This window comes from Helianthus annuus, chromosome 8 (genome assembly GCF_002127325.2).
Source record: "Helianthus annuus cultivar XRQ/B chromosome 8, HanXRQr2.0-SUNRISE, whole genome shotgun sequence".
NCBI classification, from domain to species: domain Eukaryota; kingdom Viridiplantae; phylum Streptophyta; class Magnoliopsida; order Asterales; family Asteraceae; genus Helianthus; species Helianthus annuus.
In genome coordinates this window covers 73,404,121-73,408,694 of record NC_035440.2, presented here as the reverse complement: position 1 = coordinate 73,408,694, position 4,574 = coordinate 73,404,121, and the positions used below count along the sequence as shown (strand labels likewise).

The 4,574-nt window shown below is 39.1% G+C and overlaps 1 long non-coding RNA gene across 1 annotated transcript; it reads right to left on the bottom strand.

The window, feature by feature from the left end:
• Positions 1-2,887: 2,887 nt before the first annotated feature.
• On the bottom strand, positions 2,888-4,299 carry LOC118481268. The gene is made up of 3 exons (XR_004865140.1): positions 4,183-4,299; positions 3,602-3,667; positions 2,888-2,988 (listed from the first exon to the last, which is right to left on the bottom strand). It is a non-coding gene; the product is annotated as an uncharacterized LOC118481268 (long non-coding RNA).
• Positions 4,300-4,574: the final 275 nt, after the last annotated feature.

Sequence of the window (4,574 nt, the reverse complement as noted above, 5' to 3'; positions counted from 1 at the left end):
AATTGTACCTCTCGTAACCAAAAGGCACATTTAGAGAATTTTGCGTATAGCTTCTCTCGTCTAAGGGTCTCTAACACTTCTTGTAAGTAATGTGCGTGTTCAGCTTCACTTTTCGAATATACCAATATATCATCGATAAACACGATGACCGACTTATCCAGCATTGGCTTGCAAACCCGGTTCATGAGGTCCATGAAAGCCGCGGGTGCGTTTGTTAGCCCGAATGACATCACGAGGAATTCGTAATGTCCGTATCTCGTGCGGAAAGCCGTCTTCGGCACATCTTCTTCTTTGACCTGTAGTTGGTGATACCCCGATCTAAGGTCAATTTTGGAAAACCAGTTCGCACCTTGTAGTTGGTCGAATAAATCATCCATCCTCGGGAGCGGGTATCGGTTCTTTACCGTGAGTTTGTTTAACTCCCGGTAATCGATACACATGCGCATGCTCCCGTCTTTCTTTCTCACGAACAATACCGGTGCGCCCCAAGGAGACACACTCGGCCTTATGAATCCCTTGTCAAGCAGGTCTTGGATTTGGGACATCAACTCTTGTAATTCCGACGGTGCAAGTCGGTACGGGGCTTTTGCTACGGGTTTTGCGCCCGGAATCAATTCGATCCCGAACTCTATTTCCCGTTCAGGCGGTATCCCCGGTAAATCTTCCGGAAAAACATCTTCATAATCTCGTACTACCGGTACATCTCCAATCTTTTGTGATTCTTTTTCGGGCTCATTAGCGTATATCATGAATGCCTTGCATCCTCGCTTCATTAGCTTGTGAGCTTTCAACATTGAGCATACTATGGGATTGCCTCCTTTGTCGCCATAAATGGTGACGTGTTTCCCGCTCGGAGATGTCAGTTTTATCTCTTTACGGAAGCACACGACCTTTGCATGGTGTCGAGATAGCCAATCCATCCCAACGACTATTTGAAATTCTCCCATCGACATCGGGATTAGATTTATCAAATATTCTTCATCGTCAATGCTCAGTTTACAATTTTCACATACATCACAAACAATAAAGCTTTTATTATTACCTATCTCTACTTCTAAAGGCACATGTAATTTAGTTAGAACAAATGAAGGATGTCGAATAAATCCATATGAAACAAAGGATTTATTCGCACCCGTATCGAATAACACACGTGCAAGAATCGAATTTATAGCAAATATACCTGAGACCACGTCAGGTTCAACCTTTGCTTCTGCGGCGGTTAGTTGAAAAGATCTTGCCTTTGCTTTAGGGGCTTCACCCTTCGGTTCCTGCCCATCCTTCTTTCCAACCGATTCCGGGCATTCCGACTTCTTGTGACCCGTTCGATAACAATTGTAACAAACCGTCACTTTCTCCGGGCATGATATAGCCATATGTCCCGTCTTCTTGCATATGGGACAAGGCTTATCCTTGTAACGGCATTCGCCTTTATGACCCTTCCCGCAGATTCTGCAACTTGGCGACCCGCCTTTCATATCAGATTTCTTTGCGCTTTCATTTGTTCGTGCCTTCTTAGTCGGGCTTGGATTCACATCTTGTGCTCTCCGTTCCCCTCTTTCGATGCTCTTTTTCAATTCGATCTCCCTTTCCCGAGCAGCATTTATAATCTCGGTAAGGGTCTCGTATTTGGAAGGGGTGATCCCTATATTCGGCACTCAACATGTTATGATAGTAGTATATCTTTTGTTCTTCGTTCGTCACTAGATCGTCACAAAACTTCATCTTATCCATAAACGTTGCCGTAATCTTGTCTATGGTCTCGTTTTTGTGCCTAAGTTGCATGAACTCTTCCTTGATTTTATTCATAACCGCTTTGGGGCTATGATGCTTAAGAAATGGCATCTTGAATTCTTCCCAAGTCATGACCTTAGCAGCTTCAATACCGATCTCTCTCTTTTTGTTATCCCACCAATCTTTCGCTTGATTTCTTAGTTGACCCGTACCATAGGCTACATAGTCATCTACGTCACAATGGGTCCTCTCGAACACCCCTTCAATATCACTTAGCCATCTTTGGCACACTATTGGGTCAACCTCCCCATTATATATTGCTGGTTTACAAGCCATGAATTCCTTGTATGAACAAGGCTTCCGTCCTCCATGCTTTTCCTTTGTTAAATTTGAATCATCTTCTAGTTTCTTGATTCTATCTTCTACCATTGACAAAACTGTGTTTTGAATTCTATCAATGAAGCCTGACAAACTGTTTTCGATCGCCTTTCCAACCTCTTCAGCAATCACTTCCCTCACTTGTTCGGTGACTCTTGGCACCGCATCATCGTTACCTTTATCAGCCATCTCTGTTTCTGAAATGTTTACATAAGTTGTTAAACATTCCATTTATAACGCATGCTTTACTTGTTTTGATTTCATCAAGTTCATAACTTGATTTAACCATTCTTGTTTTGATTCAATCAAGTTTGTAACTTGATTTAATCATTCTTGTTTCAATTCAATCAAGTTCGTAACTTGATTTAATCATTCTTGTTTCAATTCAATCAAGTTCGTAACTTGATTTAATCATTCTTGTTTCATGCATTTCTTGTTTTTGAGTGAGCCTACACACTTCGTTTCATGCATATTGTTCATTTCTCATTCTTTACGTAGTACATAATTTATTAATCAAATAAGTTAGTTCTTACCGGACGATCGATCAAGCTTGAACCGAACACTTTGTTGACAACCTTAGGCTCTGATTACCAACTTGTAACACCCTTAAATTTTTCACTTGTTTTTAATAATAAACAACACCATTTCTAGTAAAGATATTGATTAAATAACATGTCCTTCGTTAACGAAGGTCAAAAGTAACGAAGACCTTAGTCAACTAATGACTAAGTTAAAGTATTTTAAAAATTTGTTAAACATGTGTTTACAACCCATACACAAAGACTACAAAAGATCTAAAACATTGCGGAAGCTTCAAAATGGAGTGTTCGGTTCTTCATTCAATCACTTGATCGCCACCCGTAAGATCCACCAACTTACCTACGATCAAAACCGTGAAAATCATTAGTTTTGACGTTGTTATATAGTATAATCCCAAGGTTTAACCCCACACTCGAACTCACAAAAAAATATAAGAAAATATAAGTTTTTTTCTAGTTCCACCGTAACTTACGGTGTCAAGTGACGGTGAGTCCTGGAATCCTTTTGGTCCACCGTAAAACAGTAGTGAACCGCCGTAAGCCCCAGATCTCTACCGTAAGTTACGGTACCACCGTAACTTACGGTAGTACCTGGAAATTCATGCTTTTGTTTGGTTTGGTCATTACACCAAAACCAAACTCCCGGATTTAGTTTTCTAGGATGCCAATACGTTAAATCTCAAAATTCTAAAATGTTATATATATTATCCATTATCATAGATTCAATCCATCTCAACCCGAAGCATTAACCATGCCGTACTTGATTGTTCGACCCGTTTGGCTCGTCTAAGGAATCCACCATTGTGACGACTACCAACGAGTTCCATCCAATTTGATCCATTATTCAATATAGCGACATCACCGCTTAAATACAAACGACACTTATTCTAAAATTCCAATTACGCATTTAACAATCATCCAATCTACTTAATGTAACGGGTCAAGTTACATACCTTAGCGCACGCCCTTCAACCGCGAATCCCCACCGGCTTGTCCACTCGACGTTCCGGTATCTCGTCCTATAGAGTTCAATTCAAGACATGTTTAGAACTCTCTTTAGATCTCACTTCGCATAATATACCGAAACATCTTAATTTGGCGTTAAGGCTTTAAATTTCTGTTTTTAAGCCTTCTTTGAGGCATTTCTACAAACACTATGAGGGCAGAATTTTCTACATCATTCATACTCATGTTTATAGCTTACTAATTAGTTAACTTAACATCAATAAAGCCCTCATATAGCATTTTAATCATCATACCTTTCTGAAATCACTTTTCTATAATCAATTTATACTAGGATAATCATCTAAACCCTAGTGTTCATCATCATCATGTAAAACCCACAACCCACCTTCAAGGTGTTCATGGAATTTTCCTGAATTTGGTCATGATTTCGCATGAAATTAGCTAGGTTTCACTTCTAAACACCTTATCAGTTCTAATCAAACCAATTAACACACATGCAACATCAGTCTTCAGATTTTCCAAAATCATGAGAGATTCAAGTTAAGAGATTTCATTAGATTTTACATACCTTACAATCCTCTTGTGATGAGGATTACGATTCTAGGCTCAATTCTCGATTTCTACTTGGATTAATCCTTCAATTTGCAAGATTAATGAGATTCTAGGGTTTTGGAGAAGTGGGGATCGCCCCTGATGTTTTGATCGACCAGACATCCCTTTTGTGGGGTGTTTGGTTTGATTTATTTGTTACTAACAATTAAGTTTTTAATTGTTACAACTTAGGCCCCTCAACTTTGTTTTACTTATTGTTTAGTAGCCTTTAACCCTTCATAAGCTATTTCTAGTCTATTAACTAACTAGGTTAAAAGTTTCTAGTTAGTACATTTTCCCGTTTATTTATACTTTTAAATTTTAATATAACGTTTTATATTTTCGGGGTGTTACATATCTCGCACAACC